The 22,504-nt window shown below is 45.2% G+C and overlaps 1 long non-coding RNA gene across 2 annotated transcripts; it reads left to right on the top strand.

Annotated features, from left to right (window-relative positions):
- Window positions 1-1,038: 1,038 nt before the first annotated feature.
- Window positions 1,039-12,236, top strand: LOC118970858 (uncharacterized). 2 transcript variants are annotated; one of them, XR_005059006.2, is made up of 4 exons: window positions 1,039-1,288; window positions 9,805-9,885; window positions 11,088-11,265; window positions 12,171-12,236. It is a non-coding gene; the product is annotated as an uncharacterized lncRNA (long non-coding RNA). The 2 variants fall into 2 exon arrangements; XR_012120924.1 differs by having other exon boundaries at window positions 11,088-12,230.
- Window positions 12,237-22,504: the final 10,268 nt, after the last annotated feature.

The raw sequence follows: 22,504 nt of genomic DNA, 5'->3' as shown, positions 1-22,504 counted from the left end.
CTTTATCAACCACTTCTAATTCACTAGGCACTATGCTAAGTGCATGGTAAGCATTATTTCAATTATGTTTTACAACAATCCTCTAAGTGAGCCACTACTTGCACCCGCTGTTTTATAGGAAACTAAGGCACTGGATGGCCCAACAATTTGCTCGAGCCACATACCTACAAGCAAAGATGGTTTTCTTTCCTTTGTCTTTTTGTCCTCTGGGCCTGGTACCAGGCCTGACACCTAGTAAGCACTGAGGAAATATCTGCCCCTCTTCAGTCTGGCAGTTTACTTCAGCTGAAATGAGTCAAGCCTCATTTCAAAGGCCTTTTCCTCCTTACTGGACCTCCCAATCACCCTGACCAGACCCCGTACGACTCTGTGCTTCTCCAGTGGCACTTTCGGTCCTGCAGGGTCCACGTGCACATACATACATGCTTCCAGAGTGTGCAGGAGTGGCTGCTATAAGGTGAAGCCCTACTCTGTGCTAAGCGGCATGCTGAGAACTTAAATATTTTATCTCATTTAACCCTTACACAATTTAATGAGGTGGGCATTGCTATCCCCACATCATGAAGGAAACCAAGGTTCAGAGTTACTAAGGGACCACGCTGGGGATTGACTCCATCGCTCACTAGCTCCAAAACCCATTCTTCATTCCATGTTTTCCTTATAGTATCTCCCTCCTCCCTGGATTTCCCACTCCCAAATCCTTAGCACATTGCTTGGCACACAGTAGGCCTGCAATAAATATTTGCTGAATTGAAATGAACTGAATTAGGGTGTGGGTGGTCTAAGAAAAATGTGCCACGGCTCAGGCATTGCAAGCGAAATGCATAGTTTCCAAACCCAAGCCTGGAGGAGCCCGCTATTTTTGGATGGCCTTGCACAAATGTTGTGTGGGCTTCCTTTTTGCTACTAAATGTCACTGCATTAGTTTCCTAGTTTCATTCTCCTGCCTGGGCTGGGGAGGATTACGCAACCAGAGCCCAGGAATGAGTCATCACTGGCTCAGCTGCGAAACTGTCCACAATTGCCATGATACGGTGCAGTCCTTTTTTCTTCCAGGCTATTTGTGAGTGGTTTTGTTCAACTTTTACAGTCTTTCTTTCCTTCTAATTTTGCTTCTCCCTATCTTGTTTTTTGCTTTGAGGGGATGGGCTGGGGGTACTGAAGGCCTCCAAAACTGGCTGTTCCGTGGCTGCAAGTGTTTTAAGTCCATCTACCCTCTATGAAATTCACATGGGAGAGAAAAACCCTTCTGGGGATGATATTATGAGAAGCTGACCTGCAACGAAAGGTGAGCAATCTCTTCAGGGTGGATGGGGGTTTCCCTCCACTGGGCCAGCTGCTGCCACCCCTACCCCACCCCCCAGTGTGCTAGAAAACAAGCAAAATTGGGCTTCAGACCCAAACTATGGCTGTGTTCTTCACACTCCTCACACGGGACTGTTCCCTGGATTTGCTGAGGCTGGCTGTTTACTTACAGCAGGACCCAGTGGCCTTGAGCCGGGGCGGCTCTGGGGCCAGCCCCCGGCCCTCACAGGATAAGAAGGCTGACCCAGCAGCGAGGCCAGCAGCTGGGGCTCCCACAGGAGGGCAAGGCTCAGTACTTAAGGTGACTGATAGGCATGTGGCCCTGTCTGCGTGCCAGGTACACTGCTGGGTGGCCCAATAGAAAGGGTAACCCGATAGCTAGCTGTGGAAGTGCTTCCTTACACAGGCTGCCTGGTCTGTGAACTGGGGCAAGATGACCTGTAGGTGAAACCAACAGATTCACATATGAGCAGCTTGCTCTAGAACCTTCTTAGATGAGTAACAGCTACCAGCAATGCTCAAGCCAGTGCTCAAATGGAAGACTGTCAGGCACTGGGTTCAGGAGGGATCATTAAGAGCTTCTTAATAAGTGTCTATACCACTTGCCATATGTGCAACACTTGATCATTTCCAGAGCAGTTTCCATACATGCTCTGAAATGATGCTGTAGAACAGGTGTCCAGCGAGTCAGATGCAAGAAGAGCCAGCCCTGTCTGTCCCTCTCCAGGTCCTCAGGCAGGAGCAGAGGTCAGCACATTTGCAAAGTACACATGAGAATGTAAAGAACCCTGGACTGGAAGGGAGAGGACTTGGACTTAGAGTCTTGGCAGCTCACGCTGTGTGCTTGTGTGCAACTCTCTTAACCTTTCTGAACCTCAGTTTCCCCACCTATAAGATGGGTTAATAATACAATTGAGAAATGCGCTAACAGTCGTTTATAAAATTTTGGGTGTCATTCTTCTGCCTAACACTCTCCAGTGGCTTCCCATCTCAGTTGGAAATGAATCCAAAGGGCTTGTTTGCACTGGCCCAGGAGGCCCTACATGATCTGCCCCTCTAACTCCTCTGATCTGATCTCCTACCTCTGCCCTGTTCCACCCCTGGTTTTGAAAATACACCAGGCTCTCGCCCACCTCAGGGCCATTGCACTGGTGGTTTGCTTTGCCTCAAGCACTCCTTCCCCAGGTGCCTACTCACCATCCCCTCACCTCTCAGGTCTTGGTTCAAACAGCAGCATCTCAGTGAGGTCTTCCAAGAACTCCCTAAGATGGCATCACCTCTTCCCCACATAATTTGCCTTCTCCCTTCACTAAAATATTATCTCCATGGGGGCAGGGCTTCTGTTTTGTTTTCCGCTATAACCCCAGTGCCCAGAATAATACTTGTGGGCACTTAGTGGGTGTTCAATAAATATTCCCTGAATGAATGAGGTAGTAGATTAACAAAGAAGTCTTTAGTGCTGTTATCCTAAAGTCAAGAGAGCCAGCCCCTGTTCCAACCTCCTGACCCCACAAAGGCCAAGATCTTGGGGTCTTCAAAGCATGATCTCCCAGGAAAAGCGGCAGCTTATTCTCTCTCACAGCTCTTCTGAAAGCCCAGTTTGATAAACCAGAGCATCAATTTATCATGCAGGGGATGATTGAATCTTGAGCATCATGCTAAGGGCCCACTAGTGAGAAAATGGGCACTTAGCCCATCATCAGAATCCAATGGGGTGAGAGAAGCTTCTTCAAATGCCCAATTTCCTAAAGAGAGGAACAGTCAGTTTGCATGAAACAGGCTAGTCTTTTATGACCGCAGGGGTGGCAAGCCCAGTCACCCTCCTGTCTGTCTGTTGAATAGAGGAGCAGGTTTGGCGCAGGACTATGTCTTGCTCCTTAAGCTTGACTGCCCAGCACTTCAGAGCTGCCTTGGTTTGGGAGAACGCCGGCTGACCCCTCCAACCGCAAGACTCTGGGAGCAAGTTCCTCTGGGATCATTTGTAAGGCTGATTGCTCCCTAAGCGCTAGAATATTTTAATCTCTTCCTTTTGAAGATAGAAATTTTTCCTTAAAAGGAGAGGCTAGATAATTCTCCCATGAAAGAGTTGGTGTTCCTTTTATACAAATTCTAGATTTTTAAATATTCTCCTTCTCTCTCCCTGTTCTCCCTACCAACCCCTCTTCCTAAATAATTAAAGCATGTTTGGTGGGGGGAGACTATTATATTTTGGTAACCAGTATCCTTTACCACAATGCTTTATATATATATATATATATATATATATATATATATAAAGTAGCTGGATATGTTTGTAATTCAACATTTTAAAGTGCTTCTTTCCTCTCTTTATTCTCGCCAACTTCCAGCACAGCTACTTCTGTTTGTTGGGTGTTTTGAAGATTCCAGGTATAGGTGAGGTATGGCTGAAAACTAGAAAAACAGAAATGTGTCACTCCCCAGTGTTTGCTAGTGGCCTTCCTTGCTGGACAGAAAGCCAGCGAGGCTGCCTCTCACGCGGCCAGCGTCCATACTGAGGTGAGCTGGGGCCAGAGTGCCAGGCAGAGACCAGCAGGGAACCCAGACCCGGTCTGCCAGCCAAAGCTGAGTCGAAGCTGCCTGGGACTCTGCCACGAGGGGGCCAGCAGCTTCGGGATCTGGGTCTGGAGAGGCAGGCCAGGAACGCACTCGGGTGAGTAAGCCGCTAAACCCATCCAGGCACAGCCCAGGGTCGTTGCCCCAGGAGGTCTCAGAGGGTGCTCGGTGGCCCTGAAATCAGCGAGTAGAGCACAGGGACGCACTGTGCATCTGCCAGAGGCCAAGTCCCCATGGTGATGTGGGACTTCCTGATTCCGCCACTTGTGATCACAAGATGCAAATGTTATTATTTGAAAAGACTGGCACCAACACTGCATCCAAAGCAGCACAGTTAAGCCCCGTATCATCCCACAGATAAACACAGCAATAGCCAGGCTTTCTTGAGTGTTTTATTGTATAGCAAGTATGGTTCCAAGTGCTTTACATGACTTAGGTCATTTATTCTTTGCAACGACTCTGTGTGTAGATAAAAATACTATCCTCATTTTAAAGCTGAGAAAACTCAGGCACATGGAAAGTATGTGAGTTGTTCCAGGTAGAGCTGGGCTGTGAAGCAAGCAGTCTGACTTGATAGTAAGGTTTCTCAGTCTTGGCACTATTGATGTGTTGGGACAGATAATTTAGGTAACTCTTCACTGTGGGGCCCTTCTGGGCACTGTGGAATGTTTGGCAGCATCCCGAGCCTCTACCCAGTAGGTGCCAATGGCACCGCCATCCCCACCCAAGATGTGACAACCCAAGTGTCTGCAGGCGTTGCTAAAGATCCCCCTCCTTCTCGAGAGCCACTGCAGTACAGCCGGGGCCATTCCCTGCCGAACCTGCCTAGCAGAGCTGAGCTGGATGGTGCCAGGTGTGGACTCTGAGATGCATCTAGGAGGGGGACTCCAGGTGGCTGCTCCTGTCAGGTCTCCCAAGGGGATCTGCACACAGGTCCTCAGTTTTTAGTTTGAAAAATTCCATTTACCAGGTCATCTGGAATCAGCTGGACCCGGGGAAATAAACTCCTCTCAGCTCAGCTTGCAAGCCAGTTTGATAAAGCCAATCCTTGCTCATGGACTACAAAGCAGGGGTGGAGATGGGTTAATTAGCTGGCTAACCACACAGGACATTCACCCGGGCAGGTAACAAAAGTCTGGCACAGAGAGACAGTGTGGATGAGGGGCTAGATTCCTTTGTGTTCTGATCCTAAGTCCTGGGCTTTTTCCTAGTTATTCTTTGTGAATCTATCGCAGGGCCTCACCTTTGGCCTGCCTCTTGAGCTTGGTGATTCGGGTGATTGGTTTGGTTCAAGACAGAGCAGGACTATCTGTCCTATTTCCGGCATGTTCCTGCCACCACATCCTACCTTGTGAGGGACCTGTGCCCCCTGTCGGCCTTCTCTCCCTGAGAAGGAATGCACTCCTCCAGGCTCCATTTTACTGTGTGAAAGCTGAGGCTACGTGACAGGTTGTGGCTTTCCCAGAGTCACCCAGATAGGGACAGAACAAGGACAAAATCCCAGGTCTTTGGATCACCCCCTTGGCCCCTGTTGGTGGTTCTTCTCAGAAAGTTGAAGAAAAGGCCAGAACCTGACCCTAACTTCCCTAAGAAACAAATCACACATATTTATTGAAGTCCTACTGTGTGCCCCGCTGAGCCAAGCCCTGCACAGCTTGTGGAGAGGTGCAATTTGCAAACCCTGATCTCGGAGAGTTACATCTGGTTAAGAGGATGAGACGGAGGCTAAGCAATTATCTACAGATGAGAGGAGGACGGAGGCTTGGCGGGGTGTAAGGACGGGCCCTGAGTAGCCCCCAGGCTGGCTTCAGTGCTTTGGAACACAGGTAGAAGGACAGGGTCCAGGACAAGGCGGTGACTCCGTATGAGCCTGCCGAGTTGAAGGCCGTGGGACGTCAGGGGGAAGCCAAGTGGCCAAACCTGAAGCTCCAGGGAGAACTCTGGGCCTGACGAGACCAGAGGCTTCTGCCATCATTGTATCAACAGAGCTTGAGCTGCAGGAGCAGGTGAGGTGGTGCAGGGAGGGTGTGCAGGAAGAGCAGCCAGAGAGAGGGGAAGCTGCAGGGGTAACTGAGGAGCAGCTGGGGAGGAAGGGGGGAAGCCAAGGGCAGTGAGGGACCCCCAAGCCAGAGCGTCCAGCCAGGAGGACTGTGGGTTGAGGGCGGGGGAGCACTACCTGTTGTTAGCAGAAAAGCGCCGCTCAGGGCCTTATGGAGAACAAGTCCAGGTGGGTGCTGGGGGCAGAAGCTAGAATACAGCGGTGGAAAAATGAGTGGGAGGTGAGTACAGACACCACCTTCAAGAGGCTTCGCTGTGAAGGAGAGGAAGGGCTGGAGCCTGGGGGAAGGGCAGACTCTCACTTTCAAATTCCTGCCGTTTTGGCCATCAGAGGAACTGGAAGATGGGGGAAGCCCCGAGATATTTCCCCGCAAAGCTGCCAGAGTCTGCTTCCTCCAGTGGTTAATTCCACTTCCTCTGCTACCCCACCCGCCATCTGTGCACCTCTTCTCCCTGCCACGTCCGTTCTGATTTGGCACAGACCTCTCATCCTGGCTTGGCCCGTGCGGGCGCAGCGAAGAGATGGCTTGAACCAGGTGATGAATGAAAGGGGTTCTTAGTGAGCTGGAGGGAGTTCAGATCCAGAGCTCCATGGGCTCTGAACTGGAATATTTTTGCCAGCACCTAGTCCAAAGAGTCTGATGAATTTCCAATGAAGAACCCTTACTGGCACACAGGAAAGAGCTCATACCACAGGGATCAGGGTCAAAGTGGGGTGCAAAGCAGCCATCACAAGCCCAGTGTTTCTTTAGTTCCTCTAAAGCCTCATGTTTTAGCTTAAAAATCGTGTCATTTTGCACTCTGTCACGTCCTTGTGTGTTTTGGAGTTTTAAAATTACGTTCTAAATTGCTTACTTACATGTGAAACTGACACTCAAAGATGTACCAGTTTTGTCCCATGTCACTTCAGTTTGAGTTGCAGAGTCTGACCCCTCTGCCACTGTTTCCCTACCACTGCACACACACATGCACACACTCACAGCTTATAACTGAGGAGACTGGGGCTCAGAGAGCAGGGGTCATATGCCGCAGGGCACACAGAGAGTGCATGAACTGGGATTTAGGTCCATCAACTCCCTATCCAGTGCTCCTTCTACCTAACTCCACTGCGAAGGGAATAAGGATGGCCCAGCTCTGTGAGGGATCTTGAATTTCACACGTAATTTTGGCAGATGAAAATAGGAATGGGTAGGAGGAAGTTCAGAGCAGAAAATAAGCAATTTAACTATCTGGGCTCCACAACTAGGTTCTGATGCTTTTAAGATTTTGCATTATTGTTAGAATTAAGAGCCTCATTCCACGTAGGTTTGACAGACTTCAAGAAGTCCTTCCTGCTCCAAATTCTCTCTCTGTTGTGGTATTAAAAGATTTGATACTCACCTTTCAGTTAAGCATTGTTCTCTCCCCCTCAGTCATTATCATGGACTGAATTGTGTCCCCCAAATTTATATGTTGAAGTCCTAACTAACCCCAATACGTCAGAATGTCACCTTATTTGGAGATAGGGTCTTTGCAGAGATAATCAGGTTAAAATGAGGTCTTTGAGGTAGGGCCCTAATCCAATATGACTGCTACCCTGATAAGAAGAGATGTGGACACAGAGATGTGTGGAGAGAAGACTGTGACCAGACACAGGGAGAAGGCAGCCATCCCTAAGCCAAGCAGAGAGGCTTCCCTCCCAGCCCTCGTAGCAACTAACTCTGCAGACACCTTAATTTCAGACTCCCAGCCTCCAGAACTGTGAGGCATTCAGTGCTATTGTTAAGACTGCTGGGAAACTAGTAAGTCACCTTTGTGGAAGCTTGTGACTCTCAGAAGGAAAGCACAGCTGGGTTCCTGCAGCTGAAAAGCATGATTATCTCTTAGCACGGGGAGCTTCTGTTTTTGAGCTGGACCCTTTCCTTGGTGCCTCACACAGCTCATTTCCTCTTTGCTGGAGAGATAGCATTTACCACGTATTGAACAGTTTTTAATGTTTTACATTTAATACTCCCTGCCACGAAGTATGAGGCAATATTATTCCCATTTTATAGATGAGGAAAGTGAGTCCCAGTGAGATCAAATGTCCAGCCCCAGGCAGTCAGCTAACAGTAAGTGGCTGGACTACTTTCCACCTGCCTTTCTATCTACTTACAGCATGAATGAGCTTCTCCAGGGCTTTTCTCCTGAGAGGACGGAATGGAAGCTGACCCAGGATGCAGATAGTTAATGTGGGAAGAAGGTGCCTGAAATCCTGCACCTTCAGACCTGCTGGCAGGCCTCTCTCAGCCCCACTGCAGGTCGGATGGGCTTGGGCTGGAGTCGGGGCTGACGTCAGCGGGCTGGAAATTCCTCTGCCTAAGGATCAAGGCTTGCAGAACAAAAGCTCCCACCGCAGGAGAAAACTTCCTGCTCAACCCCTAGCGAGAGGGCTCGAATTTCAACCACACAGCCGGTGAAGTCATCGGTTGCGGGCCAGCGGCAAAGGGGCTCCCGAGGGCGCGGAGCAGCTGGCGGAAGGCCTCTGGCTCTTCCCCTCTGGCCCGCAGGGGCCTGCTCAGCAAGATCCTACTGGGGAAGGTGGGAGAGCCGCGGTGGTCTCGTCAAAGGCCTTCCCCATCTCTGCCCTCAACCAGTCCTCTCATCTCCGTGTGTCCAAGTGGATTTGCCAAGGGGGAAACTGAGGCCCAGAGAGATGAAGTCAGCGGCTCAATGATAGTCATCAAATTAGACTTGGGGTGGGAGGGCTTGAACCTAGTTCTTGGTCCCTCCCTCTAATTCTTAAGAGTTGCTGAGCTCCTGGTCCGTTGGATATTAAGCAAAAGGGGAAAGACCTCACTGAAAAGGAGACAGATCCAAAGACTCCCCTTTCCCCAGCCATAGACCAGTCACTCATTTAGCACATCAGGCACCCACCACGGGTGCGGGGCGGGTGTTGGGCCGTGAGTGCGGGCCAGCCTGGGCGCATGTGTGCCCAGCTAACTTACTAAGTCACCCCAGCCAGGGGGAGCCCACGATCAAGGCAAACGGAGGAAGTAACTGAAAAAAAATGAACATAAAGCAGCTGGAGACATGAAAGACATTAACTGGAATCTTCCCTCAGAGTCAAGCACCAGCCACGGACACAGCCTGGCAACTCAGTGCTCTGTCTGCATCCGCCAGGCTCCGAACAGGCCACTTTCCATAGAACCTGCTTTAATCTTCACAGCTACCCTGTGAGGCTGGGGAGTGGATACCAGGATCCACAAGCCCCCTTTCTCTGGGACCCAAAACCCTCTCCCATGCACATGACCCAGTCTCTCAGGCCATGAATTAGGAATGGATTCATGACCCAAGTTGAGCCACTCAGATTCTATTTCTCGAGAACTTGGAATTGGGATGTCTTGAAAGTCATAGACAATTGAGGATCGTAAGAATATAGTTTGGAAGGAGGTGGGGGAGGGAGGGGAGGCAGAGAATGAATGACGCAGCAAGTAGGTTGAGAGCAGCAGAGTGGCTGCTGGTGTTCCAGTTGGACTGTTTTCCCCTCTGGGGTCCCCAGGCTTGCCTCCATTCTGATGATGCACACCGTTCTTGCCTAAGCTGGCCCGAGTGGGTTTCTGTCACTTACATCCAAGGAGTCCTAAGTAGACAGTGAATTACAGGATGGCAAGGACTAGGGCTTGTTCACCAGTGCATTCCTGGGAACTGGCATATAAAAAGTGGTAAATATTTGTTAAATCAATGAAAAGTAGAGGTTCAGAGAAGTTAATTGATTTAGACCCAAGTCACATAGTAAATAACAGCTGGGGTTTGAATTAGGTCGTTCTATCACCATGTTAAAATCACAGGCTGTCAGAGCTGCAGTGGATCTGAAGGATTAGTAAACCTGACTTTTTTGTTTTATAGAAGGGAAATGGCAGAAGTCTCTTCATTCCCATGCAACCTCCTAACCCAGGCTGATGGCCGGCTGGTTGTTGGAATACTGAAGTGCGTTCATAACCTGTTGGTGAATAGCAGTTGCCTGCAGCCCCCAGATCCCCTCTCTCCCTAGCCCCTCCCTTCAGGACCCCTGGGCTTCCCACTGCCCACAAGCAAAGAGGTGATGTTTAGCCCAGGAGGGGTCTCCAGGCCCACAAGCAGTATTAGCGCTGCTCTACCTGTTAAATATCTGCATATCAGCCCTGCACCTACCTAGTGTGATCTGAAGACCCCGAATCACTGCATCTCCATCAAAGAAAGCCTTTCCCTCTGCCTCCCGCAGCAGCTAAAATTCCACCCTTCTGAGCTGGTTCATGTATCCATTCCACAAATATTTACTGCAAGCCCCTTCTGCATCAGGCTTGCAACCCCCAGAAACTCCTGCTCCCCACCACCTAAAATGCAACCACGCCTGGGGAGGGAGAACTCTGAGATCGTCATAGTGCCCATGTGGGGACGATTTGGCAGCAGGTGAGGATCACCTGGTAGGCTGGCTAAACCACCCAAAAAAGGCCAATAGCAAATGGGGACCAAAAAATGTAAGCAAGAATGAGAGGAAAAAAATACAGAAATAAGTGATTATGTTTGCAGCATACAAGTAAGTTTTGTGGTATATAAAAACACTAACTTTCATTTTATGGATTGGTGATGTTATTTTGATTTACATATTTTGGAGGTAGGCGGCATCAGAAGCTTTCAGGGCCTAGGGCCATCTAAAGGTCTTAATCTGGCCAAGCTGGCAGGCAACTGAGAACAAATTCCACAACTACAGATAAGGGCTCTTGCACTGGATTGAAGTTCTAGGAGAAGGAGTGAGCCATCTAAGAATTCATTTAGGACTTCTACATGCCACCCACCATAGGTACTTTATTGTCCAGTATCTGATCACACCTTAAACCAGATGAAGCAGATTATATTATCCTATTTTACAGATGGAGGAAACTGAGATTCAGTATTGCTAAGCAATTTTCACAAAGTAACATCACTAATAATGAACAGAACTGGATTTGCACCTGCTTCTGGCATTTGGTAAAGATCTGTGGAATGAATGACCTCTTGGCCCCCAAGTCCATGCCTTTTCTATTACAATTGAGAGAATCCCACCCCAGCCCCTAAATAATAATAGCTACCACGTAAGCAGCACTCACCGTGTACTAGGCACTGCTCCCAGCACTTTATATATATTGACTCATTTAAATCTCACTTGACAGACAAGGAAAGCAAGACAGCGCGATTATCACCTTGTTGAAGGTCTCAGGAGCGGCACATCACGGAGCCAGGATTTTATCCAACTGTCTGGCTCCCAAGTCACTGCTCCCCACTTCTCTGTACGCCTGTGGCCCACAGCTCTACCAGGATGGGGTTTTTGCCATTTAATCATTTTGACAGGTTTGATCAACATGTGCTAATACCTTAGACCTGGTTTGTTTGCTTTTCTCTCATTTCTGGTGGAGTTATGTACCTTTTCATGTTTTGATTTACCATCTGTACATCCTGTATAAACTGTCTGTTCATCTTTTTTGTTGCTTACTTAGTGGAATCTGTGCACTGATTTTAGCTTTTTTGTGAAAAAGCAAAAATTAATATATTTTAGATTTATTAGTGGTTTATTCTTTCCAGGTTGTGATTTTCCTCTTGTGATTATACTGTATTTTATTCAACCAAAGTTTAATTTGAAAATATTTTATTCATTAATTTGAAAATCTTTTTTGCCTCTGGTGACAGATTCTTTTCCAATATGATAAATGTGGAATTGCACTTTCTTGTCTTTTCTAAGGTTTGCTTTTCCAACATGCATAAAATCTCATTTGTCATTTGTTGCAGAAAATGGCATAAGGTGTAACTTCTCCATATTAATTATAGTTGCCACCAAAATATTTATCATATAGTAATTATTTTCCTCATTGTTGGGTTATTTATGGTTTTATTATATACTGAATTAATTTTGGATCATTTAATCCCTTCCAGTGATCATTTTTTTCCATTGTTACCATATGGTTTGGATAATTGTCACTTTGTAATATGTTATGAAATCTTGTAGGTAAATTTACTATCAGACCCTTTAAAAGCTTTTTAAAAAGCTTTAGCCTTTTGAACCATTTAATCTGGTAACTGAATATCACTATAGACTTTTCAAGCTCTTATAAAGTATCCCTTAGGAGCCTTGATAGGTAGCACATTAAATCTATATAGAATTCAAGGGAAAAAAATGTTGCCTTTGCTATTTCTAATTTTCTGGCCTGGGGTGGAGGTGCTCTCTATTAATTTTCATCTTCTTTTATTTCTCCCAATAGGGTTCTGTAACCTTTATATGAAGTAAACTAATGTCCAAGTATTGAATGTTTGATATTAAATCAAGGTAACACCCATTCCTGTGTATTTTCTAACTCTGTAGCTCTGGTATGCATGCCAGAATGGGAGCTCTTGCCTTCTGGGAAGGGTTCAATGACTTGGAAACGGGGCATTCACGTGGAGTGTGGCAGGTGCGTGGATAGCTATAGGCAGGGTATGGGCTGAGGGTGGGCCCATCCCCAGGCCTATCACCCCTGGATGGGCTTACCCTGAGCCCACCCCAGAGACTTGTGGGAGTCCTGCAAGAGGGGGATACACAGTGGGGAGTGAGACCACGTGAATGAGTGTGGCCTGTCTCAGAGAGGGTGAGGAGCATGGGGGCTGCTGGGGCCCGGCCTCAAATTTAGACTCTTGACATTAGCTCCACATGAGATTATTTACAGTCAGTGGGTCCTTTTGAGAGGCCACTGGCTAAGAGTACCACATCCTCAGGCTCTGTTATGCTCCTACCCACAATGCTCTCCAGTATCTCAAATCTCGCCTCAGGGGGAGGCAGGAGTCTAACTGCTGTTGAATGCCTACTAGACATGCCAAATCCTGGGCTTGGAACTCCATACTTGCCACCCTGTTTAATACTCACTATAGCCTGATGTGGTAAATATCATTACGTCCATTTGGAGATAAGGAAACAAAGGCTGCCAGAGGTTAAGGGTGAAGCCCAAAGGCACACACTGGTAAGTTTAAGACCTTGCAAGTATTGCCTTCAAAGCCCATAATCTTTCCATTCACCATTCTGCTTTGTCATAGCGCAGGGTCTCAGTGAGTGGCTTTGTCACTTGGGAAGGAGTCAAACACCAAGCTTGGACAGGTCATTCATTCATTTGCTCGTTCATTCACTCGTTCATCCAGCAAGCATTTGTCAAGTGTCAATCATGCGCTCCACTTCTCCCGGGGTGAAATAATCCACTCCATGGTTTCAACCACCAACATGCTGAAGACTCCCCTCATATCTGTCCTCCCAACCCAGACTTCTTTCCTAAACTTCACACTTGACAGCCAACTTCCTGGCGGTAAATCTAGCAGGATGTCTCATGCTTCCATGTGTCAGAATGGAACTGGCCATTTCTTCTTCATCTCTCAAAACCATTTTCCTGTGTGTTTTCTCAGTGAATGATGCTACCACCTAGCCTCCCTCTTATTCATCCTATATTAATTTTCACTAAGGCTTACTGATTTTCTTCCAAAACACATCTGAATCTGGGTCTTCCTCTCTGCCTCAGCAACCACCCCCCTTGGGCTGACTGCTGCCCATTTGGTCTGCCTCTTGGCTACTTAGGCCAGAGCCTGACTCTGCTCTGGTATCCCATGCATCTCAGGTGCACCTTCCCAAGCCCTGACTTTGACACCTTCCAAAACTGAGGAATGCAGATCCAGTTTTGGTGCAAAACCTCCAAATTGGACTTTTGTGCCAGCTATGTCAATCAGAGGACCTGCCTTTTAAATCCCTTCCAAGGGGAACTGACCCACTACGACCACCTGCTCAAAGGACAGCTGTGTTTGAGCCCATGGCAGCTGACTGACAACCTGGCCTAGAGGCAGCTGTCTTATCGTCTGGCCGGGAACGTGGGACAGGTTTGCTGTAAGGGAGGCATGTTAGGCAATTAGATTCTCTCCAGAGAATGTAGGCAAAGAAATAGTGAGATCAAGGAGAAGTTAGCAGTGGAAATTGAGACTGAAAAGTCATGAAACAGTGGTTCTGGAGAAGCCACTACTGGGGTCTTGTGCAATGCAAAGCATGCACTGGAAGAGGAAACTGGTGAGTACAGAGAGGGGCACGGAGGAGCACGGAGGGCGCAGGAGCCGTGAAAAGGAAGCCAGGCGTCTTAAATAGGATTCTTTAAATGGAATGCTTTTTGCTTTAGGAAAAATTCCCCACGTTGTCCTGATTTTCTTGTTTTTCTATAGGCCAGTAAAGATCCCAATGGGATGTTGGGGGTCCCCCAGTCTGGCTCACATCAAACAAGCCCTCTTTCAGACTGCGGGCTCTCGAGAGGCGGCAGAAGTCTTGCAGAAACAGTCTGAGATCTTCCCTCTGGGGAATCTAGACAATAGCAACTGCCATCTTTTTCCCCCAAAACATCACTACACGTGGCGAGGTACGGATGCTCTAGTTCAATATTTAGACTTTGGTGCTGTGTAAGCCAGAGGTGTTTGTTATTCTGGTGGGTGGTGTTTGGAGAAGCACATTGTCCCCACCGCGATGCTTGGTGCCCACGTGCTTTTCCATTGTCTCAAAGCCCCACCGGCAGGAGACAGCAGGGCCTTTCCAGCATGCTCTCTTTCTGATAAGGCCCCAGGAGGTTTGCAACTGATATAATTCTCTGAGGGAGGCTGGTTCCCTGACGCTGGGGGGTCAGAGTGGGGCCATGTGGCAGGGCCAGTCCCCAAAGACTGTGGGCACGGCCATGTCAGTGTCTAGAAAAGGGATTCGCAAGCACGGGCTCTGGAGTCAGATCCCTTGGATTTATAAACTGGCTCCATCGCTTACCAGCTTTGTGATCTTGGATAAGTCACTAGCTCTCTGTGCCTCAGTCTCCTCAACTGTAAAATGAGGATAATAATAGTATATACTTCATAGAGTTCTATCATGATTACATAAAGAAATTTATTATGTCCACCTATATGAAATTGTCATTTTTATTGGCCTAAACTGGTTTATCCTAATTATGACTAGCATGTAGTAAGTGCTTAATAAATATTAGCTAAAAATATAAACATTTATATTAACATTTACTATTATTTCATCCTTTCTCGGCCAGTAGGTAGCAGCCATTTTTGAACAATCCTTGCCCAGACTGGTACGAGAAGGCAGGAGGTGCTGATGCCCACTTCTATGCTACGGGCACTAGGAAACCGTGGGTTCCTTTGGGCTACGTCTAACCAAGCCACCACTAGCTGCATGATTTCCCCTGGAAGAAGCTGCTGCTTCTGACAACAGTCATGATATTGGACAAGCTCATAAAAGCCCCTCTAGCTCTGAGTAACTGAGTGTATTCAGACCATAGCAGTCACTCTCTCCTTGTCACTCCTCAGCTCTTTGTGTCACTTGTTTGTCTCTTATGCTTTAACAGCTCTAGGACCCAGTCTCACATTTGCTCTGGGTTAACGCTCTGTCTAGGTAGCCTGTAGTAATCTCTGTGGCCTGTGACAGCGAATAATTGAAGCTATAGTTCCTTTTGTTGCCTACAGTACAACCTAGGCCACATCCAGCTTTTCTACAAGAAATGTAGGCTTTTCCACCTCTCCGAATAATAATGACAACTGTCACTTACGGATCCCCTCTCTGTATTAGTCATTGTTCTAGGTGCTCACATAAGCCATTTAGCCCTCACAACAACTCCATAAAGGATGTGCTGTGATGTCCATCTTACTGTCAAGGAAACTGAGGGACAAAGTATTTTGCCTTAGGTCCCAAGGCCAATAAGTGGCAAAACTGTGATTTAAACCAAAGTCCCTGTTTCTTACCACAAACTCTACTCTCATGGGAGTCCCTGGACATTTTACCTGTTCCACACACCCCTCTTGGTGTCACTTGACACCTTATTCAACTGTCTGCCTCCAGAATCTTGTCCCATTGAATGTCTCACTTCTAGCCAGTCACACCTCTAAAATCTTTCAAGGTACTGTGTGATAGAACAGTGCTTTTGTGTACCACCTTTGATCTTTCTGAAGGATTTCACAGCCATGCCCTCCCTCGGCTTCATCTTTAGACCATGGTACCCTGAGAGATCCCTGAATTTGATCTCTGCTTAGAAGCCATTTCTTAATTTTAGCATTGTTGTTATCAGGAGAGGTGGGAATCTTTATAAACAGCAAATCCTGTCTCCATTTAAACATAAACAACAGCCTTTCCTATAGCTTCTTTCTCTCCTCCAGCATTTTATCATAAGCAGCAAGGAACCAGGCAGCACCTTCAACAGTGTGGGTGGAAATCTCCTTAGTCCAGTCACCCAGTTCATGGGGTACATTTTCTACTTTGCATATAACTGCAGGTACCAGTGTCACTAAACTTCTCCAAGTACATGTCACGAGTCCCCCTCCCTCCAATTTCCAAGAACATTCCCCTCACTTTCCCTGAAGCCTTCACCAGTAGTCACCTCAGAGTCCTCTCATCTCCTCCCCATTGCTTGATTCCCAAAATACTTTGAAATTTTAAGTTGTTGTTTTATAGCAGCTCACTTCCAGACACCAAAATCTGTATCAGTTATCTACTGCTTTGTAACAAAGTATCTGGAAACATATCGGCTTAAACAACAAAGCTTTATTATTGCATGCAGTTTCTGACAGTCAGGAGTCTGCAGTTGTTTTATAGTTGGGTGATTCTGGCTCAGGATCTTCACTGAGGTTGCAGTCAATTTGCTTAGGGCTACAGTCACAAAGACATGACTGGGGATGGAGGTGTCACTTCTATGGCATCTTTCACATGGTTATTAGCTAAAGGCTCAAGTTGAGCTCATTGGCTGTTGTCAGTGGGCCACAGTTCCTTGCCACATGTGCCTTTCTCTAGGTATGGCATCTCGCATGGCTCAATTTGACATTTTCAACAGCACTGCATGATAGTTCCACTTTTCTCACATGCTCCCCAGCACTTGTTATGGCTTGGTATAGCATCTGGCTTACCCCAAAATAATTTTGAAGAGAGGGACCAAGACAGAAGCTGTTTATTATCTAGTCTCTGAATTCACACACTGTCACTTTCTCATTATTCCATTGGTCACATAGACCTTCATACACACAAACGTTAGGAAGGACATGAATACCAGTAAGTGAGGATCACTGCAGCCATCTTGGGGGGGAAACCACAATGACGAAATACCGAATGCATTCATTCCCCTAAGACCTGGAATGAGGCAGGGATGTGCATCCTCATCAGTTCTATTCACCACTGAAGTGGAAGTTCTAGCTAATGCAATAAGGCAAGAAAAGGGAATAGAATGCATACAGATTGAAAAGGAAGAAATAAAACTCTTTTAATTTGCTAGATGACACAATTATTAAGTAGAAAATTATAAGGAACCTACAAAAAAGCTACTAGAACAAAGAAGTGAATTTAGGAAATTAACAAAATAAATATTTTTGATCATTGTATTTTTATATACTAGCAACTTCTAGTCATAGTTATAGACTAGAAGTTATAATTTAAAAAAACAAAAATATCCTTTAATGAAAAGAAGCACATATTTGCAGCTGAGTAGTTTTGTCAGCCTGCTTTCTGCTCATAGAATTTGAAGAGTCCAAAGGGCCTCTTTTCATTCTAAACCAACAGTATTTCTGTTGATATAATTCTACCAAACTTTGTGTGTTATCAAAAATAAGATAAACTTAGGGACAAATTTGATAAAAGATGTACAAGATATATATACTGGAAATTACATAATATTGCATAGAGAAATTAAAGATGACCTACACAAATGGAGATTATATATCCTCATGGATGAGAAGACTCAATATTATTAAGGTGTTAATTCTCCCAAAGTTGAGCTATAGATTCAATGCTATTCCAGTCAAAATCACAGTTGGCTTTTTTGTAGGAAATGATGAACTAATTCTAGAAAAGACCCATAAAAGCCCAAATAATTTGATAAAAGAAGAAGAAGGTTGTTGAAATTACACCTGTTAGTTTCCAAATCTATAAAGATACAATACAAGACAGTGTGGTACTGGTGTTAAGAACAGAAGAGAGAGCCCAGAAGTAGACCCACATATACACAGTCAATTGATTTTTTTAACAGTCTTGAGATATAATTTACATGTCATATAATTCACATACCTAAAGTATACAACTCAAAGGTTTTTAGTATATTCACAGTTGTACAACTATCACCACAATCTAATTATAGAACATTTTCATCCCTCTTAAAAGAAATGCCATACCTATTAGTTATCATTCCCCATTCCCCTCCACTACCACTCAATGTCCAGCCCTCAGCAACCACTAATCCATTTTCTGTCTTCATGGATTTGCCTGTTTTGGACATTTGCTATAAATGGAATCTGACAAAATATGGTTGTTTACTACTGGCTTCTTTCACTTAATGTAATGTTTTCAAGGTTCATCCCTGTTGTAGCATGTATCGGTACTTCATTTCTTTTTATTTCCAAATAATGTTCTATTGCACAGATGTACCATGTTTTACTTATCTCTTCATCACTGATGGACTTTGGGGTTGTTTCCACTTTGGGGTGATTATAAATAAAACAGCTATGAGCATTCATGTACAAATTTTGTGTGGATGTATGTTTTCATTTCTCTTGTGTTAATACCTGGGAATAGAATTCTTGGGTCATATGATAGCTTCATGTTTAACTTTTTGAAGAACTGCTAAACTGTTTTCCAAAGCAGCTGCATAATTTCACATTTCTACCAGCAATGCGTAAGAGGTACACTTTCCCCATGTCTTCACCAACACTTGTTATTGTCCATCTTTTTTATTGTAGTCATCCTTGTGGGTGTGTGTATGTCAGGTATATATATATATTTTCTCTCTTCATGAAAATATGGTAACTATGTGAGGAGATGATATAAACACACACAATGGAATATTACTTATCCTTAAAAATAAGGAAATTTTGTCATTTGCAACAACATGAATGAACCTAGAGGACATTATACCAAGTGAAATAAGTTAGACAAGGAAAGACAAATACTGCATGATCATACTTATATGTAAACTCCAAAAAATTCAAACTCATAGAAGCAGAGGGTAGAACGGCAGTTACCAGTGGAGGTGGGGGACATGAGGAGATATTGGTCAAAGGGTACAGAGATGCAGTTAAGTAGGATGAATAAGTCTAGAGATCTGATGTATAACATGGTGACTAAAGTTAATAATACTGTATTGAATACTGGAATACTGTATTACCAAGAGAGTAGATTTCAGGTTTCTCACCATACACACAAAAATGGTAACTACACACCTTAAAAATATATAACTATTATTTAAAGATGAAATGGTTTTAAAAATAAATAAAACTGGCTCACAGTGAAGTGGGGGAAAAAAAGTTAAATATATCCCAACCATATAGTCCACCTATCCCATTCCTAGGTATTTACTCAAGGTAAACAAAAATATATGTGAACAAAAAGACATGTACATGAATATTCATTAAATACTATAAACATAGGATATAATTATCATGGAATCTATTTCAAAAGTGGTAAATAAAGTCATTCTAAAATAACATTATTTATTAGGCATTTGTACTTTGATGGATCTTTACCTTAACATGACTGGTTTCTTCAACCTGTGATAGCTAGATGAAACTCAGAATACATTAAAGTATTATTTGAGCAAAAGCAATATAACTAATTTGACCCAGGAATTCCACTCCTAGGAATTTACCCTAAGAATGCAGCACTCCAGTTTGAAAAAGACATATGCACCCCTATGTTTATCACAGCACTATTTACAATAGCCAAGAAATGGAAGCAACCTAAGTGTCCATCAGTAGATGAATGGATAAAGAAGACGTGGTACATATACACAATGGAATATGATTCAGCCATAAGAAGAAAACAAATCCTACCATTTGCAACAACATGGATGGAGCTAGAGGGCATTATGCTCAGTAAAATAAGCCAGGTGGAGAAAGACAAGTATCGAATGATTTCACTCATCTGTGGAGTATAAGAACAAAGAAAAAAACTGAAGGAACAAAATAGCAGCAGACTCACAGAACCCAAGAATGGACTAACAGTTACCAAAGGGAAAGGGACTGCGGAGGATGGGTGGGAAGGGAGGGATAAGGGGGGAAAAGGGGCATTACGATTAGCACACATAATGTGGGGGGCGGGGCACAGGGAAGGCAGCGCAACACAGAGAAGACAAGTAGTGATTCTATAGCATCTTACTACACTGATGGACAGTGACTGTAATGGGGTATGTGGTGGGGACTTGATAATGGGGGGAGTCTAGTAACCATAATGTTGCTCATGTAATTGTACATTAATGATACCAAAATTAAAAAAATGAAAAAAATTAAAGTTCCCAACCTACCAAAAAAAAAAAAAACAACAATATAACTGCACTAAGAGAAATCAAAACAAAATGGAAAATTCAATCATGATCTACTTTTTTTGACAAACCAACTCATTTATCTTTCCTTTCCCATCTGGTACTTGTCTGCATGCATAAAACATTTTTACATAGTTGTAAAACTCTAATTTTGCATTCAGCTTTTAAAAAACAATTGTAATATGGTAAATTGTGTTCCATATTGCTACTTTGTCCTCATAATTGTTTTTAAATGACTGTGTTGTTTACTTTGTGGATCTTCCACTCTTTAACATTTTCCCTGTTGCTGGACATTTCTAGGTTCTAAAAAAATGTTCTACTAGAAAAAAATTGTGGTTAATAATTTCACATAAAAAACATTTTCTTTCTTTTTATTTTTTGGATTACTTTCTGGGATAAATTTCAGGAAGAAGGACTATTGGATCAGAACATATGAACATTTCCATAGCTCTCAAACTATATTGTTAAAAGTTATTCACCAAATATTTATTGAGCATTTCCTTCTTGCCAGACATTGATTAACTATTAGGATTCCAATGGTGAGGAAGAACATACGATCTATACTCATAGGCCCTCCTCCGTCATTGGAGAGAGACTCAAGTCATCGCACAGATGGATAAAATTATCACCATGCTAAGCATTACTAAGGAGAGGGAGACATGGAGCTATAAAAGTATTTTGTGGTGGAACCCTAATTGCCTGATGGTTAATGGAAGGATTTCCTAAGGAAAAAGTGATTGAACTGGAGAGTTAAGGATGGCTAGGAGCTCATTAGACCAAAGGGAAGGAAAGAAGAGCATTGCAGGCAGAGGGAACAGCATGTGCAAACACTTTCTGGCAGAGTGCAGAGGACGACAACAGCTGGGGCTCCAAGAGCTGGAGGAACCTGGGGAAAGACCAGGCAGGGCCTGCGGGCCGCAAGGAGGGTGTCAATCTTTATCCTGAATGGGGTAGCCCCAGTGCGACCCTCTGGAACTGGATGCATGCTTTGAAAACCTCACTCTGGCTGCAGTATGTAGGGGAAGGGAGTCTGAGAAGGGGTCTGAGGTACCAAAGAGCAGCTGTTGCGTTGGTCAAGACGAAACATGATAGTTGCTTAGATAATGAGAGTAGGGATAGAAATAGAGACAAGCAGACACATTTAGGAAATACTGAGGAGGTAAAATGGACAAGACTTCATAGTAGCTTTGATTAAGATGTGTGGGGGCAGAGGAAGGAGAAAGGAACGTGAAGAACTGAGGGAGTTCTGGTGAAAGAAACAGGCGAAGTCATGGTGCCATTCACTGATGGAGGGAACGGTGGAAGAGGACTAGCACCTGCACGGTTCTGTGCATACTGCGCTCAAGTCTTTGAGATAGGCGAGAGGAGCTGTCAACTCAGCTGGACTGCGGTCTGAAAATAAGACCCGGATGCTGGGTTAGAGCCATGAACTTCTGAGTCATCAGAATATGGATGGTACCTAAAGCCACAGGCAAGGACGAGTTTGCCCAAGGAGAAGGGTTGAGGGTGAACAGAGTGTGAGCCAGGTGGGCGAGGGACTCCCCCTCTCACGGCCAGGTGGAGGATGGCTGGCTAAGAACTCTGAAAGAGATATGGGAGGGAAACCAGGAGGACATGATGTCACCGAAGCCAGGGGAAGAATGTTCCAGGAAAGGGAGTGGTTGCCAATGTCGAATACTGCCGTGAAGTCCCAGAACATAGGTTTAGACCAGTGGTGACCTTGGCAAGAACTGTTATGATGGAGAGACAACCAGGGAGCAGAAATAAATGGGAAATAAGGACATGGGGATGGCATGTCGGTACAGCCCTTTCAAGAAATGTGGCTGAGACAGGACATGGGAGGATAGCTGGAGAAGATGGAGTGGGAGTTTGAGGGAGGGTTTTGTTTTGTTTTGTGTTTTCAGAAGGGAGGATTTGTGTGTTTGTTGAATGCTGATGGGAAAACTTGGGTTGAGAGGAAGAGGGTGAACGTCAAGAGAGAAGTGACAACTGATAATAAGGTCCCTGATCAGGTAGGAGATGAGGTCCCAGACACAGGTGAAGGGATTGCCTTTAGGCAGAAGGGACGCCTCCTCTCCTGAAGCAGGGCTGTACTCATTATACATCCCTCAAGGAGAACTTAGAAGAGCCCAATGTTGAGTTTAATATTCTGTGGTTGCTGTTGAAATTCTTGATAATTTTTGAATAAGAGGCCTTGCATTTTCTGTTTGCACAGGGCCTGGCATATCATGCAGCTGGTCCGGCTTCCAGCAATATCGGAG

This window comes from Manis javanica, chromosome 8 (genome assembly GCF_040802235.1).
Source record: "Manis javanica isolate MJ-LG chromosome 8, MJ_LKY, whole genome shotgun sequence".
In the NCBI taxonomy this organism is placed as follows: domain Eukaryota; kingdom Metazoa; phylum Chordata; class Mammalia; order Pholidota; family Manidae; genus Manis; species Manis javanica.
The sequence above is the reverse complement of the archived record's forward strand: the minus strand, read 5'-3'. Positions and strand labels throughout refer to the sequence as shown.